Below are 19,809 nucleotides of genomic sequence, written 5' to 3'. Positions count from 1 at the left end.
CACAAAATTGTGAATAGTTGTAGCCAAAAATCATTGGGATCCATTTTGCAAAGTGCCTTCTACAATAAAAGAAAATTTTAATAGTATTTATAATCTTTCTCTGTATCAGAAAACACTTAGCATAAGAGAATATTCTTTAAGTTGTTATTTACACAAAACAATTTATTCTTTGTTATCTATTGAAGTAAAAAGATGCTACTAATTATTTCTTTTTTTTAAAGAGAGAGTGAGAGAGGAGAGAGAGAGAGAGAGAGAGAGAGAGAGAGAGAGAGAGAGAATTTTTAATATTTATTTTTAGTTCTCGGCGGACACAACATCTTTGTTGGTATGTGGTGCTGAGGATCGAACCCGGGCCGCACGCATGCCAGGCGAGCGCGCTACCGCTGAGCCACATCTCCAGCCCTACTAATTATTTCTTAATACTAAATTATATGATAATAAAATTTATCATACATTTAGATAATGTAAATCTTTTTAGTTGCAGAATTGCTTAATTTCACTTGTTGCATGTGTACTAATTTGAAATTTTTGGATAAGTAAAATTAGATATGACTAACTGAATTATATTTCAGATAGATCCACTGTATACTGAGAAAAATCCAAAGAAGAAATGCAGTAGTAAATTACTAATTGTTTTCCATTTGTTTGAAGCATGTTTAAAAAAAAACAATTTCTAACACTATGGATTCAGCATGTGACTGTACTATATACTTTATACTTTATATATAAAATATGAAATATACTTTATATATAAAATGTACTTTATATATAAAGTACTACATACTACTAAAGTACTATATATTTTATACTTTATATATAAAGTATATTTTATAATTTTATACTTTATATATAAAGTATACTTTATATATAAAATATATAGTACTTTAGTAGTCAAACATATATACTTATACTATATACTTTAATAGTCAAATATATTTCCATGAAGTTATTATCTAATACATCACAGTCTATTGTTGCTTTCTTAGGTAACAGAAACTACACTTGGTATGATATTGTCTTCTAATTTAATCTGATTTGTTTTTTTTTAATCATCATACTTCTGGTAAGATATAAAAATAGTATTTCTTTTTCAATTCTTTTGATACCTTTTAAACATATTGCCTGAGACTGACAGGGTCATTGATGACTACTATTTGGATTTGAACCTCTTGTATACATTCTACAATTCATCAAGCATGCTGATGAGAATACCATGTGAATTGGTGCCAAGAGGTCTTAGTAAAATACAGATTTATTAGAGTTTTTTTTTCTTCTCTTTATCTAAGAGTTTGTCATCCTGTCATTCTGCATGAGCAATGCTTTCAAGTTGAGTGAATTTGAGATAGAAAGAACAAATATGCTGCAACTTACCATGCTTTATAAAAGTTTGACTAATGGTTAATGCTGAGTGCAGTGAAGGGATTGCTGACATGAACTATTTTCACCTTATGAAATTTAATTCTTCTTATTTTTTTTTCTTTTTCCTTAGTAGAGATTGAAATAAAATATTCACTCTAGGGTACAAAATTATTCACTCTTAGTTCTCTAAGCAAAAGGTGGTTGACATAAATTTTTTCCTCATTACTCTTTCTGTTCCAATATCCTGGTCACTTACATCTGTGAATTCATTATGTTTTCAGTATGACATATATTGGATTTCTTGTTTGACAGCTATGGTTGACAGATGAGGACATTCTGGAGATCATTCAAGGGCTGATGCCCTTGGGTGAAGCTGAGAGGTAAATGGCTTACAACTGATGGAAATTGGTTTATATTTTTATTGGAGACCATGAAAATAATCACTTCCCTAGCTTTGTAAATAAGCCATTTTTCAACACTGTAGGGGGGCTCAGTGCCTAACAAAACAGCAGCCTCTACTGCCCGTGCTGAGTTTCAGGGAAGCTGCCTTCCCCCAGGGACAGCCCTTATCCACATGATGCCCCAGCTTCTCATGGCACTGACCCACCTCTTGAGCCTTCTCATGACAAACCCCATTTCTTGCCTCTTCCTTCTGAAGGGGACTCTTGGGTGCTCCTCCCTTGGAGGGTTTCTGGCCTTTGGTCTCAAATCTACGATGTCACGGACATTGGGCCCTTGGATTTGGAGGCACCTAGGAAGGGTGACTATGAACAGACTGCTGGCCCTGGGGGTGACAGTCTGTCCAGGACCAGAGTCCAAGGATGCTTCATCCCAGCATCTAATTCTCAGCCACTTGGTGAGAGGAAGCCAAGGACACTCCTGGGCATGCATGGACTGAGGCCTGAGTGGAGTTCCTGCCAGTGCTGCAGAAGTCACCCTGCCAGGACTCAATGGTGAAGTCATACTTTGACAAGTTAAAAAAAAGGCAAGAACTAGCAAACAGTAGGCTGAGTAACAGCTGGGCTGAGTCACAGCAGGCAGAGACCTTTGGCACATGGTCAGTGGCTGGGTGTAGGTTACTGGAAGGTGGGAAGAGGGGAAATGGGCTCACCTGCCATGCTCCCTTGGACCTCTGGATGCAGCTGGCAGATAATCCAGAGAATGTAGGCTCTTCTGGTCTGGTGTTACAGGTCTACATACCTTGGGCTGCATGAAAGCTGACCAGAACCTAGATTCATAGTGCAGCTTGGCAATAAGTAGCCCTGAGTGACCTGGGCAAGTGACTCAGGCTTTCTTAGGCCCAGTTTTCTGTCCTACTGTGGTGTGCTGGTTACAGGAGGCTGAGAGCCCAGGACTCCAAGTCCAGCACATTAGGACTGAGTACAGGCCATCCTGCCATGTTCTCTGACACCAAGGAGAAGCCCTCGTGGCCTGAGTGGGCATTACTCTAGAGCAGGGACTCTGGGGGTGCCCATGGGGCCTTTCTTCCAGCCTCAGACCCTCCCAAACAAAACAAGGCTTTGGTGACTGGGCTGTTTCCTTGATGACATTCCACACCTCTCTTTCCTTGGGGCCCATATCTCTGAGGGGTTCTGGGTCCAGTGGACTGGCTTTGCAGGCAGACAAAGCAGGCAGGATCTCATATTTCAATCAGCTTTCTGCCTAGCATCCTGGCCATACCCTGCACCATGTGGTTCCTGGTGCAACCTCGGAGGCTGAGGAAAGCTGACAAAGGGTCTTGCTCTGCATGGGGACCTCAATGACCACCACTTCAAGCTCTGTAGGAGCCTCAGCCTCTGAGTGCAGGGTGGAGGTCCTGAAGGGAGTCTAGTAGGGTGTGCTGGGGACCTGTCACTTCCTGGCCAGAGGACCCTACAGACAGCAAGCATGTGTGTGTGCTGATGAAGCCCCTATATTTCCGAGCTCAGGATCAGAAAATGAAAGCACCTGAAGACAACAAACCCTTTCTTTCAGGCCCTGAAGAACTGAGAGAGAAGGGACATGCCTAATACCACCCGACCAGGCATGATAGGGGCATGCCAATCCTGTCCTGCAGGGTCCTGCACTCTCTCTGAGGCTGGGCTCAAGCTACCTGTGTCTAGGATCTGGTTTCTGGACCCCAACCCAACCTTGGAGCCCATGTGATCCTAGCACTCTCCCTCAGGTGTAGTCCCTGCTCCCCCAGCTAACAGGTGCCTGCCTCTTCCACCCCATTCTCCCTGCAAGAAAGGGTTCCTATGGCATCCCTTCCCTTGTACACACTTAGCTCACTGGCAGTTATCTGCCCCAAGATGGTAGCAGCAGATGCCTCATTGCACAGCGGTGCCTGATATGCGGTTGGCCCAGCACCTGAAGCAGATGTGAACACTGCCAGCCAGGGCTAGGGCCAGTGGCAGAACCCCCTAAACATTCTGTTGGGACAGAAGCACCTTGTCCAGGGTGTAGCTGGGCAAGTCAGAACACCCAAATGGCCCAACAGGGCTAGAATAAGGATGCTGGTGGAGTTGGAGTTAGAGCTGTCTTGGCAGTAGCCCCTCACTCCAGCTGCCTGGAGGGAGTTGATGGGGGCCCCTCTCTAGCAGGCTGTGCCCTTGAGGGATAAGATTCTGCCCCTGCTTGACTCCCTGGGAAAAGCCCACAGTGTTGGGGTGCTAGTTTCAGGCCCCAGACCTACCCCTGCCAAGAAGTAGTAGGTGAACCCCTCAGTCATACCCCATGAGACTGCCACTTCTCAGAGAGCAAGCTCAGGCCAATGGAAGGGCATCCAGAGCTTTCTAGTGTCCCAGAAGTTCAGAAGCTCAGCTGGAGCCAAGGGCAAGCCCCACCCCCAGGGCTTCCCCTAGAGAGCCTAAGCATCCTAGCCTTTCATGTCCTAGATCCTATCTCCATCTCCTCTGACTTCCTATCACTGCAGGGGCAGATGGTCATACTAGGTCAGGGGACCATTATCCTACACCTCCTGGGAGGTGGTGGCCATAAATCTCAAACCCACTAGTCATCTAGGATTCACGTGGCCAGTTGGTGAAGAAGCCTCTTTCCAGGCAGCAAGCTCCAGACATGGGTGGGGAGGAAAGGCTGCTTAGGACCCTGAGACCCTGAATTTTGTCTCAGCTCTGCCCTCTCCAGTCCCAGGACTAGAGCTTTTTGGTGGTTAATCCTCAGCTGGGCACTGGGGAGGGAAACCAGAATGGAGTGGGGGCCTAGTGGGGAAACCCCTGGTGAATGGCATTACCATAATCACTGATATGGGGCCAGGCCACCCCCAATAAAAACAGAAGACTCTGGTCTAGAGCTCTCAGGACTTTGGTTCAATATGATATAGAACATCTTTGTTGCAGAAAGAACTAGAACATTTTAGGGCCTATTTCCTGGGCTGCTGAGCCTCTGGTGCATCTATGGTCACTGGCTCAGCTTTTCTTTGATATGAAAGGAAGGGAGATGATAGGGCCTGCTGTCAGCTGAGCTCTTGCTACAAGCCAGCCTGCCTAGGCCAGGATGGCCAACCCACTTCCTTAGGACTTCATCAACTGAGGCCCAGGAATCTTCTGAGACCCAGAACCCATTGCCAAGCCCGCAGCCTGCCCATGTTCCCCCTTCCTTCCTCCCTTACCCCTGCAATGCTGCTTGCAGACACATGCAGTATCCCCAGGCTGCCCTCTGCCCCCTAGCATCTTATATTTGTTCTGCTTTAGCAGGGGTCTAATGAGGACATGCTTCACTCTCTTAATTAGCAGCTTCCTTGGACCATTCCATCCATGTGGAGGTACCATATGTCAGTGTCATGAATAGACATAAGGCTGGGGGACTGGAAATTGATAGCTCTCAATCACTTGCTGAGTAGATCAGGGTGGGGTCATCTCCTGCACCAGAGGGGGTGCTGGGGCTCCACCATGGGCAAAGCCATGGGTAGGGTATGTGAGGGTGGTCACTGGTCCTCATCTGGGAGACACATCCCAGGCACCCAGAACACATGAGTGTTTCTGGCCAGAGAGGCAAGAGCTGAGTTTGGCACTTGATCTCGCCCACCTGCCTGAACATCTGTCCCTCCTCAGCACTTCTCTGTCCCCTGTTATTCCTCTCTTTCAGCCATGACTCATTTGGGCAGGTGCCAAAGAAATCAATGAGGTAGTAGATACCAGAGTGCATGCCCAGCGTTCCTAGCTCCAGTAAAGGGAACAGTGAGGCCCTGCCCTCCTTCTTGGCCCTGCTGGAGGCTGAATCCATTGTTGCCCTAGTTGATTGGCTCTCTCTCCCTGTGAGCATGGTGGATCCTGCCTGACATTTCCTCAAGTAACTTGTCCTGGAGATCTCATTACATGCCAAGTGGATCACCTAAGCCTTTACCATTTGTGTCCCAGAAATGAGATTGGCAAGTTAATAATGTGGCCCTAAACACATTTTTTCCTGCTGGCATTGGAAGAGAATTACCAGGAGATGGGACAGGGTGCTAGTGGGAGGAGACGGTGCCTTACTAGGCCTTTGGAATAAAGCTTCATGAGTCCGTGGAGCTTCTACACTTCTGAAAAAGCCCCAGCCTCAGTTTCCCCACCTGGTGTTTTTTTCCTCTTGCCACAGAGCTTTGATTTTACACTGAGAAACCCCATCTCCATGGGTGGGTGGAGGCTGGCTCTGACCCTGGCTCTGGCCACCCCAAGCCACAGTGACATGCTCAGGGAAAGGCCTGTGACAGGCTGGGCCAGTCAAGGCACACCACCTGTGGCTTTAGCTAAAGCCATTCAGCTAGAGCATCCCCATGCATGGGGTCACTAGATGCAGGAAGGAGGGAATCTGGAGTTACTGCTGAACCCCCATGGGTCAGGGATGGTGAAGAGCCAGGAGACTGGTAGGCCCTGGAGTGACTCACCCTGGAGTCAATACACAGGACTCACTTTTGCTTCAGGTGGTTTCTATCACACGTGACCTGGAGTTCTGATCATACACAGGATGACTTGGCTTGTACACCTGTACATTCTTGCTCCAGGATTCACCCACATGAGAGACTGTGAGGAATTCCCAGGGAGGATGACAACCTGGTCAAAGGATAGGCCTGGAGCAGAGTGTGCTTGAGGATGGCTCCATTTTGTGCTCAGGGGTCTGCTGCTCATGCTGAGAGCCATGGACAGGGGAAGCTAACAGAAGCTGATAAGCAGTGAAGCTGGAGGAGGTGGCCCAGCACCTTGCAGTCCAGGCAGACAGCCCAGCCCAGTGGTGCCATTGTTTGGACTTTGAGTGTCACTGAGAGTCCCATGTGTTAGGGTTGGTCCCCAGCCCATGGCCCTATCCAGAGGTAGTGGAACCCGTAGAGGATGGGCCTAGTAGGCAGTCCTAGGTTGATAGGAGTGTGCTCTTTAGGGAAGAGTGGGCCCCTGATCTCTTCCTGTTTTCTTCCTGGCTGCCGTGAGGTGAGCAGCTTCATTCCTGCCATGATGTGCTGCCCTGCCACAGGCCCAAAAGTAACAGGACCAGATGACCTTGAACTAAAACCTCTGGAGACATGAATGTTCCCTCTTTACAGTAATTGTCTCACTTATTTTACCACAGTAACAGAAATCTGGGTAGCTCATGTGGGCTCAAACCACCTAAAACTGTGTGCCCAGAGGAGGAGCCAACAGGCCCTCTAGGTAGCTGCGTTTTCAACATGATTGGAATGGTCAACTTGCAGCAGGTAGCAAGCCCTGTGCCTGCTGGAACATGTTCCAGTTCACCATACTGCTGGTCAGTGCACCATTAAATCACCTCACAGGCTCCCTTGATGGTGTGACTTAAAGGCTTCTCACCTCCTGGAGACTTTTACTCCTTCAGCAGAAATTTCAGAATGAAGGCAATACATGAACTTGAGCCTATTCCACATGGAAAGTGTGAAAACTACAAGTCCTGGAATTTACTAGGTGCTAGCTGCTGTCTGCCCGCTAATGTTCAAGGCAGTGTCTTTGTGGGTAAAGTCTGCATCAGGCCAATCTTGAGCAGTGCTCACTTTTTACATTTGTGATATACTGGGCCTTGACCAAGAGCTCTTCAAGATAGTCCCTGATTCTCCAGCTGAAGGGGACACTGTTGCAAGCACCCTCGGGAAGGCTCATATGGTTCTGCACCATGATGGTAAACATCTCACTCTTGGATCTGCAGTGAGGTGAGGTGAACGAGAGGTGAAGGTGCTGTGGGACAGGGGTGGCTCCATGGTAGATTGCTTGCTTGGCATGTGCAAGGCCTGGGTTCCATCCCCTGCAACACATAAAAATAAAACAAGGCTGCACAGACAGTTGCTGTCTCCCTTTATGGCCAGGGCTCCTGCTTAACAATAACTGGAGGGCTACTCATAACCCCTGTTTACGGACAGAATGAAAGCAGGCCATCTATGCAGGGCCTAGGAGGGGTCCAAAGCCTCAGGCAGAACCAGGTCTCTAGGGCCTGTGCCTGTCTCTCTCCTGCATCTTATTGGCCTACATTCCAGAATTGAAGTCCTTGCAATCTGAACAGAAAGCTGGTGGAGGCCCCACACAAAATAGGGAACAGTATAATGGAACATGAGCATGATCAAGGACATATTCTTTCCAAAGGGCAGTGTCCCCACTGCACACAGAATCCAACCTGACTTTCTGAACTAACACAGGTGCCCTGAGAGGAGAAAATGAGGAGAGAGACAGGACAAAGATCTGCCAAGATGCCACAACCTCGCAGAAGGAGCTGGTGAAACATTCCTTGGAAAGCAGCGTCTACATTCTCAAGCCCAGGAGAGCAACAGAGGGTGCTTTGTGGATTTTCATTCACCTTATATTATTCATCACAAGCAGAATGTTCAACAACTTACTGTTACTAAAAATATACATCCACAGCTGCCCAGGCTGGTGAGTCTGGTCCATTCAGAAGCTCCTGGTTGCTATCTCTGTCAATGAGAGAAATTATGCTGGCCAGCAGAGGGGTGACTGTGCTTTGGACCCACTTCCAAAGGGTATGTCTGCAGCAGGGGTGGGACAGGGGACAGGGGACAGTGGCTCAGCATCATAGCCAGTGCTGTTCTTGACACCTCCTTCCTCTGTGTCAACAAGCTTTCTAGCCTACAAGCCAGGGCTACAAATTGAAGTTTCCATCACTTTTAAGTATAAGAGACTCACAAATGCAATTGTCTTAACATTATAAGCAGGATGTATGGAACTTAATTTTACATCTAGTAATAGTAACTAGTGCCTTGAAAAGGTGAAGAAGTATTTGCTGCATTTTATATAATTTTTTTCAGAACAAGCCTACTAGGTTCTAAAAACAAATCGAATAATGAACAATTTCACTATAAAATTAAATAAATATTTTTTTTAAAAAAATGTAGCTATAGATACAATATAATAAAGATGAAGAGACCAAACTAAATTTGATACAGACAAAGTTAAATAAGAAAATATATTTATCAAGAATTCAGATTTTCTTTTTTTTAAGAGAGAGTGAAAGAGGAGAGGGAGAGGGAGAGAGAGAGAGAGAGAGAGAGAGAGAGAGAGAGAGAGAGAGAGAGAATTTTTAATATTTATTTTCTAGTTCTCGGCGGACACAACATCTTTGTTGGTATGTGGTGCTGAGGATCAAACCCAGGCCACGCGCATGCCAGTCGAGCGCGCTAACACGTGAGCCACATTCCCAGCTCAAGAATTCGGCTTTTCTTAAAGGTGTTTCTGTAACTAACCCTGAGTACTTTAGACTGACAGTGGTTAATTGGTTGAATTTACTACATCTCATGTTCATGCTAAATTGATATATTTTTTACATAATGAAAAGTGCCACAATTTCTTGTGGTAAAGGATATAATTAATAAATATTTATGTTGAAAAAGAAAGTGAAGCCTTTTGTAGGAAAATTTTTTTTCTGAGTATACAATACAAAGGATTCTACAGTGAATTTAAAAATATCTACTGAGAAAACAAACATCCCATTAGTCAAGGACATCCCTTGTCTTATGACCCCAGGCTAGAACATGCACAGAGGATGTAGGGGAGGCAGTGAAAAGACCCTGGGTTGAAGCAGCTGAGAGCCCTGAAAAGTAATCCAGAGTAATGCAGTCACCACAGAGTGTCTCCAGGAGACCAAATTTGAAATAATTTGAGAATTAAAAAAAAAATGAAGGCAACAGGCTATATAAAATGATTAACTAAAAACCAGAAGACTTCTGCCAGAAAGGACTCCAAGGAGGCCAGCTATCTAGCCCCAAGGTTATGTGACATTAAGTCTGAGACACATAGTGCTGGTGAAGTGTCACAAGATCCTGTGACAGACCAGCAGTTTCCCAAGGGCCTGCCAGCCCCAGAAATGGGCATTGAGCGTACAGTGCAAACAGGTCCAATTGTTCTTGGGTGTTGCTGGTGACCAGAAGAAACTGGTCCAAGGTGCTGTGGACCATGGGACAGTGAAAAGGGAGGCTGGCAAACCCAGTAAGGCCAGAGCAACAGTGGCAAAGGGGTGATGGGAACATGGCTTGGACATATGATAGGAAAGGGAGACCATCCAGGGAGACAAAAGCATATTCAGTTTCTGGGCTCACAAATGTCCTTCAGAAGGTGTAACTAGGAAAGAAGTCAAGGAACACTGCAGAGAGAACTCAAAATGGAAAAGTCCTATGGTAAGGAAGCCAGCACCCATGGGCCCTGGCCGCCCAGGACTCTGCCATCCCCCACATTCCCCCTGTGAACCACGTGAGGCAGCAGACCTGGAGCCATGGGGTCAGAAGAGCAGAACTGGAGGGACCTTGGAGGACCCCATTGGCCTAATATCACCCTGCCCACAGGTAGTTTCAGACCCTTAGACTCTCCATCTGAGACCCTGAGCAAACCTCCTGTCCCCATAACACAGGCTCTTTAAAGATTGTCTCAAGTCTGAAGAAAAAGGTTATGGTTTTTTAGAAAAAGGATCATGGACAATAAATGACACTCCTGGGTCCTATTTTTGTACTTTCTGTTACTTCAAGCAGTAGCCTGAGAAGATAATTTCTGTTACTTCTCTGCACATCTCCATCTCAATTTTAATAACCTTGAATGGAAACCCTGGCTGCTATTTATGACATGCTGGCCAACATCCTATGAGAACAATATTTTTTAAGTTCTCTATAATGAAATAAAGTAAAGCACACAAAAGCAGAGAAAGGAAGCCAACAATCACCATGACCACCATTCAGGTGGCCAACAATCTTCCATGACCAACTCCAGGTGGTCAATAAACACCCCAGGACCACAACCTGCATGGCCAACAACCACACATGACCACCATCCAGGTCTGTTTTGGGATCTTGGAGCAAAAACATAGCTCTGCCCTCCTCAGGTGGAGAAAAATACACCTGGTGTGCTCCTTCCCCTGAGACGGTATAGCAGGTCCCTGCACTGCCCACTGCTCATAGTACCTGAAGGTGCCGGCCTCCTGGAGTGCATCCTGGTTTGCAGCTTCTCTCCCCACCCACTCTTTCAGACTGCAGAGCTTGTTCTCTTCTTGCTTCTTTAGAAGGATGGAGAGGTGCATCTTGGATATCCACAAAAACAAGGCTGTGAAAAGGCAAAAGGTACATAATTTGGCCACCTGTCAGCACCAAATTGGAGGCTTTGCTGTGCTGCTTGACCAGTTCTCTTGCAGAGGGAAGCCACAGGTCCCCTGGCCAGGCCAACTCTAGAGCAGAATTCAAGAGATGTCCTTAGATTCCCGCTATGCCAGCTGCATCTGCCAAGACACAAGAACCTAGAAGGGCAGCTTGCCACACTCAGCCACCTTATCCCCACTGCTCAGGAAGGGCCTGCTGGGGTAGGATGAGAAGCAGGGACATGTCTCGTACTACTGCACACAATGTCCCTGTTCAAGAGGCTGAGGAGGACGATGACTCTCATCATGTTGCGTGTGCAGCTCTCCTGGTCCCTGAGCATCCCCACTTTGCACACAACTCCTCAGCAGTCTGGTGGTGTCCAGAACCTGTGCCTGCCAAGGGAGACAGCACATCATCTGCTGCTGCCATCTCCAGGATGGGTGAAAACTATGCTGCCCACACAAGAAGGTGACCTTGTGTCCACATGCACATAGCAACAGTGGCCAGTCTCCATAGTGAAGCTGACCTATTGACCTCCCCCAGCTGATCCCTGTGAATTGGACAACTCCCAGAGGACCACTGTCAAGGTGGTAGCTGATGTCACGGATTTGGCCAGTGGTTGAGGGACAGGGCAGAGCTAACTAGGAGCCTTCATAAAGAAGGAAAAGGCAGATCTTGTCCTGGTAAATCCCCAACACTTCCAGCATAAAGAGAAGGCAGGGCTCAGCATGACCCTGGCACAGCTGCCTGAGCTCCTCCAGCTCAGCCATCTGCAGCCAACAGGGGAACAAAGGAGAACTCACATCACCTCCCCTCAGATCGGTGGCCTCTCACTCCATCTCCTCCGGACTTTCCTCTTTCATTTCCATTCCTGCCACCTCCCCTTACTTGCTGGTCTCTGCCTCCATCACCTCCTCCTGGTTGCTTTTTGATGCAAGCAAAGGGAACACAATCAAGTGACCTCTTGGAGAAGGAAGGGGGTGGGTGGTACCAGGTCTTTGCCTAGGCTGAGCCTCACCAGGGTTTCCTGTCCTAAATTTCAGTGGCAGCCCCAGTTAAGGGGACATCTGTCATCCACTAGTCAGGTGCCCTACAGCCTGGGCTGAGGGCCTGGCACATGACCCAAAGAACACCAGCTAATATACTGGATGCTGCTCCTTGGCCTTCCCAAGGCCCTGGTTATATTGACCATGCACCAGGCAGTTCAGTGCCACATCCTGAGTTCCTAATATGGGCAGGTGTCAAGACTCAAAAGTGACTCAAATGTGGCAGCCATGACTCCAGCTTCACAGGAGGCTGCCTAACTTGGCACTTTTCACCTGCCTTTCTGCCCCCACCTCTGCAGACTGCCACCTTGCAACTCATGCTTTAGGCTGCCTCCTGGCATGAACAGCTGGCTGATGGTGACACTCCACAGCTTAGTCACATCAGCAGCTATGACTGTGGACCTCTTCAGGTCATCAATGTGCACAGACCATCATAGCCCTGTGAAGAACAAAGCCACCAAGTCTTCTCACATCTGTCTGGTTTCTTCTTGTTATATTCAGGGATACACCTCTGTCCAGATGTTTAATCACACTACTGTCAGAGGGATGATTGGTACCTCAAAGTCTACATCCCCAAACACACCAAAACCCATCAGACCCCCTACATCACATCAGCCCACACACCATCAACGTGGGTATCAAGGCTGATTAACTGCCATGCAAAGACTACATGACATGGGTCCTGCCCACAGTTTTTTATGTGCATCTTATCATACTTACTGTCCCATAATTAGAAAGTGCTGCAAGGTGCTGACAGTTTGGCTTTCTATCTATGAAATTATTAAACTGTTTCCCTCTTTCCAAAATACCAATGGTCTTATATAATCCAGCTGGTGACCTTCCATAGAAAAAGGAATGGACTGATTTGAACACAGTACTTCCCCAAGGAGCAGGCACAAAGAGTTAACACTAAGTGCAAGGGGAAGATCTCTGAGTCATTTGTATAATAAAGAGTAGGAGCAGGAGTGAATCCTGTGCACTCCTGAGGTAGGCCAGACCATACTGACATAGCAGCAGCAAGTCCCAGGGTGATGGCTGTGAACAGTGAGCCCAGAGAAGCCCAGAGAAAGCTGGGGTTGGTGTCATACCTAGACATGGGCAGCATGGGACCTCAAGAAGCAGCCCAGACATATTTAAAGACAGTCACTCATCTTTTGGCCCTACCTCCATGGAATCCCACGTTGGATGATCTGCTCCTCATCCAGGAGAGTTTTGTTGCTGCAGTCTGGATGGGCATGAATAACCGAGCCGCCACAAAGCCTTGTAGGTTCAAACAGCAACTACTTTATTTCAACTCTCAAGCTGTGCTTCCAGAAAAACCCCACACCGGTGGAAATCCCTCCTCCAGCACTTCCCCAACCAATGGAAACTCTCCAGGAATCCCCGAGAGAACTCCATGCAAAAACTCCAAAGTATTGGGCGCCTGAGGCAGCAAGAGCCGCCCCATTGCCCGAAGGCAAAGGTCAAATATACAATACAATCAATCCAGCATCACAGCAATTATATATAGCTTAACTCAAATCATCATCTGAATGGTTTGCTGGCATCACCTTTCAAACATTCCCTCTGGCAAATGCCAGGTGTCATTCTGACCAGCTGTGGCTCTCAACATTTTGTGATGATACAGACAAAGACACAGCCCTGAGTTCCTTGTATTTTGTTGATTTCATTAATAGTAGAATACCTATTGAGAAAACAAAAATCAAAACAAAGCAAGCAATGGAGCAAAATCTAAGGTGTTCGATGGCTGATGGGTGTCCCAGGAGCTGTTGAGGCTTTACCACATTCCACACATTGCCAGGGGCCACCACATCTCTCAGGAGAGGAGGGTGTCTTCCAATTTGTAGGATTACTTTCTCTCACTGCTGATCAGAACCCCCATTCACCCTGAATGTCTCAGGGCACCCATATGCCAAAGGATGGGGCTTACTGGCCTTCCCATTTTGAGATAGTACAGTGTGGTATGGTGCCCCTTGAACACCCAGAGGCCACAGACCACCTCCCTAAAGGATCTTGCTGGGCCTTAACTTATAACAGGTTCACCATGTTTTAAAGGGGCATAAATCACTCTTACATTATGTGAGGTAACATAACACAGCAATTATGAAAGCAACAGATTTATGGATATCAGAAAAATATCCAATAAATATTAATTTATTTATATAGTCTTACTGCCCTTAAACTTATGATAAGTTCTTTTCTTTCTTTTTTATGCAGTGCTGGGGATCAAATCTAGGGCCTCAGACATACAAGACAAGTGCTGTACCAACAAGCTACATCCCAGACTGAACTTTAATTTTAATTATGGGACTAAAAATAAAAATGATCAAAAAAGTACTGCAAATGACTGCAAATGCAGCTTTAACACATTCTCCTACACACTACAAATATTCCATTATTGACACATCTTGCATTCCACAAATTCTGTGCCATTAATGGCCTTTTTGTTCATCCTTTTCTCTCTAAGTTTTCTAGCCCATGTCAAGAGCTGGGAGGAAGAGTTATTCATATTTCCACACTGTTTTCATGGAAAAAAAAAATTCTTCAGGATGTCCTAGGGACATTTTGGCTTCCTATGTTTTTCCAAGAAAATTACTAGCTGACACAATTAGCTGAGCACTATGAGTACCATTATCGAAATCCATCTGGACAGTAAGGATTTTACATCTGACTGTCTTCATTAAGCTTCCTCTGAAAGAAAAAGGGAATCACCCAAGTGAGTCCTCTTCCACAGCTCAGGAAGCTAAAGTAGGAGGCTCACAAGTTCCAGGCTAGCATCAGCAACTCAGCAAGACCCTATCTCAAAATTAATAATAATAAAAATTAGCACTAGGGATGTGACTCAGAGGTAGGGCAGCTCTGGGTTCAATCCCAAACACAAGTGAAAAAAAAAAAAAAAAACATTGATCACAACACTCCACAAAATGAAGGGAATCACAGGCCACGCAGAACCCAGCATCCAGGTGGGGTCTCCCTCCACAAGGTGAGAATGCAATCCACTGGAGAAGGAAAGGGACACAAAATGCTCAGGAGACAGATGGACATGACTGTCTTACAACTGGGGCCAGAGGGGCATACCAGGAGGCTCAGCAATGACCGTCTCATAGTACTCAGAGTTCCTTACTGGTAGTTACCACACTCTGGCATGTAAAACCACATTCCCAGGGCAGGGGCCAAGGGTAATGGGCAGGTGTGACATCTCTCCAAACTTCCTTGAGGAATGAGTACTCAGTGTCAAACTGCTGCAGTGACAAGATCACAGGTTTCAGGGCCAAGCCCTTCACTTCTACTCATAGGGCCTAGCAGTCATGGCTCATCAGCAGTCTGGAGAAGGCCAGCTCAGGAGGTGTCTTTTAAGGAGAACCAACTATGATCCATGCCCCCACCTGGCTGCACAGCTTTCACATATGACACTAAGGGCATCTGGACATGGGCATGCAACATGGGCACACAAGTCATCAGCTGGAATTCAAGCAAGGGCACAGAGCACCAGATCAGAACCCAGAGCCAGTGGGCACTCAGACAGAAAGAAGCCCAACCCAGAGCAGTTTTTATATTCAAGGAGTGGCTGAGGCAAACAGGACCTCCAGGGTCAATAGATGGCAGAAAGAAGACTTGCCCTGACTAAAAGAAGCCTTTATCTCCTTCTGAGATTCCAATGTCTTATCTTCCAGCTTTGGACCCTACCTGAGAGCCTTCTGACCCTTTAGGGCCCAGCAAAATGCCATTACATCTTGTAATCTGACTTCATGCTATCAAATGGAGTTAGCCACTGGCTACTCTCCTTCCCCTCAGTAATATTCCATTCTCTGCCATGGACCATATCCCATGGTGAAAACCCAGACATTCCCAGGCACATAGGACCTCAGCTATCCAGACCCCATTTTTTTGGTACCAGGGAACAATGCAGGGGTTTAACCACTGAGCAATAACCCAGTCCTTCCTTTTAGTTTTCATTTTGAGACAGGGTCTTGCTAAGTTACTTAGGGCCTCCATTAGTTCGGGGGCTCACTTTGAACTCTCAATCCTCTTGCATCAACCTCCCACGCCACTGGGATTACAGGTATATGCCACTCTGCCTGGCTTCACACCCCTTCTCTGGACCTGCCCTTACTGACAAGCTTCCCATTCCTACACCCAACCACACAGCAGACATCCAAACCTATCCAAAACAGATGTCACCACTGGCTCCCAAACCCACTGCTCCTTCTTGGGGTCTCCATGATGATTGCACAAAGCTGCAATGAGCTCAGGAAGGCTGTCCTCCACCTCCTGCCACCCCTCCATGGAATTGATGATTAGCCCAGCCACACTGCCTGCTAACCATTTGCAGTTTGCACCATGCCAGAAGCTTCCTGACAGATCCCTCCTCTCAATGTCATTCTCTTACTCCACTGTCTTTTCATCACCCAGACATTAGGGCATGTCTACATACATTTTCCTTCATAGCTCTTCCCTGTGCAGTCAAGAGGAAGCCCAAGGCTGTCCACAAGCCCTTCCACATGTCTCTCCACCTATCCCATCTCCACAACCCAGCACTCACAGCCTGAATTTCAAGCTCTGTCAGCAGTCCCTTCCTAGACTCCTGCACAGATGCAGATTCAGACTCAACACCTGTGCCTCAAGGAGCCCTCTGCTTCTGACATCTACCCAGCCAGCCCTCATGGCCAGCCCAGGAGATGTCTTTTAAGGAGAACCAACTATGATTCATGCCCCCACCTGGCTGCACAGCTTTCATCTGTGACACTAAGGGCATCTGAATGGAAGGCATCCTCGTCCATTACTCTTAGGCTGTCCAATAATGAGAAGCAGGCCAATCACTTATATCCCAGGTGGGCCCAGTATTCTGAGAACTGAACAATGTGCTCAGTGCTGCTCTCAGAGTAGAGCTCTGCTCACAAACAGGTGAGAGAGGCCAAAATGGACTTATCCTCATTGGGCCTAACATGGAGGGACACACGGGTTTCCTAGACTGAACAGTGCCTTAAACAGAGTTGAGACCTTCTGGCCCTGGAGATAGAGGGCTCATGGGTGAAAGAGAAAAAGGAAAGGCTGTGGGGGCAGTCACATCTGCGAAGATGGCATGGCAGTCCCGGTCCACATTGTGAAGATGGGCCTGGAGGAAATCTGCAAAGGAGTGGTGCTGCTGCTTGTTCCAGTATTTGTGTGAGAGCGCCTGTGCCACAAATGAGCCCAGAGTCGAGGTGCTCAGCCACACCACAGCATCTGGTGTGGCACAGTACAGTAGGATCAGCTTGGCCTTCTCAGACACCCTGTGGTATATCTCCTCCATCAGGTCCCCAGGGCCCTGCCTCTTCACAGCCTGCAGCACCACAGAGGCACAGGTGTCGGAATGGAAGCTGATAAAGACATCAGCAGGGCTGTGCTTGTGCCCAGCAAGGAATTGATGGGCCTTCACATCAGCAAACTCCTCTGCCCGCTACGTGAGCTCCTGCACGATGCTCTTCTGCCACCCCTGCAGCACTGAGCTGAAGTCCAGGTAGTGCTTCTCCAGCTGGTTTATGAGGGGTATGCGGAACTGATCGTACACCACATTTTTCTCCTCAATGACAAGCTGGCGGAAGTCAGGGTGGACCTGACACTTGACACCATGGGTGCCGAGCCCGAGGTCCACGTATTTCTGACCCCCAAGGTAGACGTAGTACTGGTTGAGCGCATCGTACAGGCTCTCATAGAGGTGCTGCAGGTTCAGCAGCACCACCATCTTGCCTGTCTTCATGCAGATCTTCACCTGGTTGATGTTTCTGAAGATCTGGGTGTACTCCTGGTCCCAGGGAAAACTGGAACCAAAGATGATCTCGGGCTACTGGTCCTCACTGAAGAATGACTGCTGCAGGATCTGCAAGGCCATGTAGTTTTTGGTCAGTATGAGCAAGTAGCGGGATTCAGCTTCTTCCAGTTCCCCAACTCTGCTTGATGAATTCCAGGGTGCTGTCTGACCTCTCCCATACATTCAGCCTCAGGTAAACTGGCCATGAAGATGTCCAAAGTGGGGATGTCACCTTTGCCACTGAAGTTCTGAAGGACTGCCTGTGCAATATCCTGTGGAGAAGGCTTCTTGTTAGATGCTCTGGTGGTGGCAAAGACGATCTTGATGAGGCTATAGTAGTCACAAAGCCCGAAGAATTCCTTGTATTGCCTGCTGCACACTGTTTCATAGGCTTTGGCAAAAGGAGTGAAGTACCCTTGGACCCTGTCCTGCACCAGGCTGTCTGAAGAGCAGATCCCTCTGGCACTCTCTATGAGCTCCTTCTCACTGGGGCTGCCATGGGACACAAACATACCCTGGTTCATCTTGGCAGGGTTGAGGGCCCAGTTGGAAATACCTATGAAGCCAACTTTTTGGTGGGGGGCAGGATCACCTTCAATGTACCCATCTTCCAGCAGTGGGTGCAGAGCCTTCAGGGACATTTTTGGGGAATCTTCTGCCAAGCCGACCTCATCCAATACCACCACAGACACATACTGCTGCAGGTCCTTCCCCTGCTGAAAGTGAGCACACTGCTTGAAGGTGTTCATGATGCCATGTGGGGGTGCAGTGGGGGCTACACTGGAATGACACCTGCTGGACCTGCTTCAGGCTGTGGAATAGAGTGGAATGTGAGGCCTGGCCCCATATGGCATCTGCCATGATAGTCTTGGCAAGAGATTTGGAGCTGCCAGGCTTTCCCGACAGGAAGAAGGGTATCTTTAGCTCAGTGCAGATGATCATCATGAAGAAGTTCTCCTTCAAAGCCAAGTTCCTGGCTATGGTTTTTCTCAGAGGCATCTCACTCAGGAAAAGATCCTGTGCATGTGTGATCTCATCCAGGATGACCCTGCTGTCATCATATGGTTCTAGAAAATACCTGCAAATGGCTCTGCAGTAGGATTCCTTCTCTTTTAGGGATTCATGGTAACAGACCCCCACATCCAGCACCAGAGACCAGAAGATGGGATCTCTCCTGAAGTTATTTTTGCTGACACTGATCTCACAGAGAAAGGTGTACAGCTTTACCAATAGCATTTCGCTGCGGCCATGAAACCAAGTGAAAACCTTCACACAGCACTCCACATCCCAGAGGCTGACAAAACTGCACTTACTTTCAGTGTTGCTCATGAACTGCTGAGAGGCAGAGAGCACTTCTGTGATCACATGAGTCTCATCTTCACTGATCCTGATGTAGTCCAACAGTCTCTGTACAATCTGCTGGATGTAGAGCTTTTCAGCAGTGTTGTTCAGCTGCCCGAAATCCCACACTAGAGGAATCAGCCTCAGGGGCAGGGTGTGGACATGGTACACCAGCTGCCTGAGGGAAATAGAGCTGTATCCTCTGCACTAACCCTGTATCCCAAACCACCTGACTCCAAATGGCAGATGGTCTCCTGGGAGTGCTTCCTGTAAGGATTGCAGGCAGCTATGATGTATGTGAAAGCCTGAGTCCTCCTCCAGGGATTGGCCATCTACAGTCTGGTCACATAAGACTTCCTTAATACAGCTTATGGCTTCTGTTGTGTTGGCTTTGTCAAAAAAAACAAGATGGTGTCTAACTGGGGTTGGTCCTTATTGGATAAGGCAGTTTTCTCAGCCTCTAAGTCTTTGGAGTGAATCATGGCTGCGGTTGTTCCTCCATGGACCTTGACCGGTTTTATGGTCTTAGCCCGGGCATCAGTGTGTAAAACATCCAAAATTATATGCAAAGTTATGGGGCTAACTAATGACAAGACAGACAGATAAACCCAGGCAGGGGCACAATCTATAGGATACTTGGCCAGAATTAGTCAAGAATGTCAAAGTAGTAAAAAAAAAATAAGAAAAGACTAGACACTGTCAGAAACCAGTGAGTAGGCAACATGACA

The sequence above is a fragment of the Urocitellus parryii genome, unplaced genomic scaffold (assembly GCF_045843805.1).
Source record: "Urocitellus parryii isolate mUroPar1 unplaced genomic scaffold, mUroPar1.hap1 Scaffold_49, whole genome shotgun sequence".
NCBI lineage: Eukaryota > Metazoa > Chordata > Mammalia > Rodentia > Sciuridae > Urocitellus > Urocitellus parryii.
Note: the sequence above shows the minus strand (reverse complement) of the source record.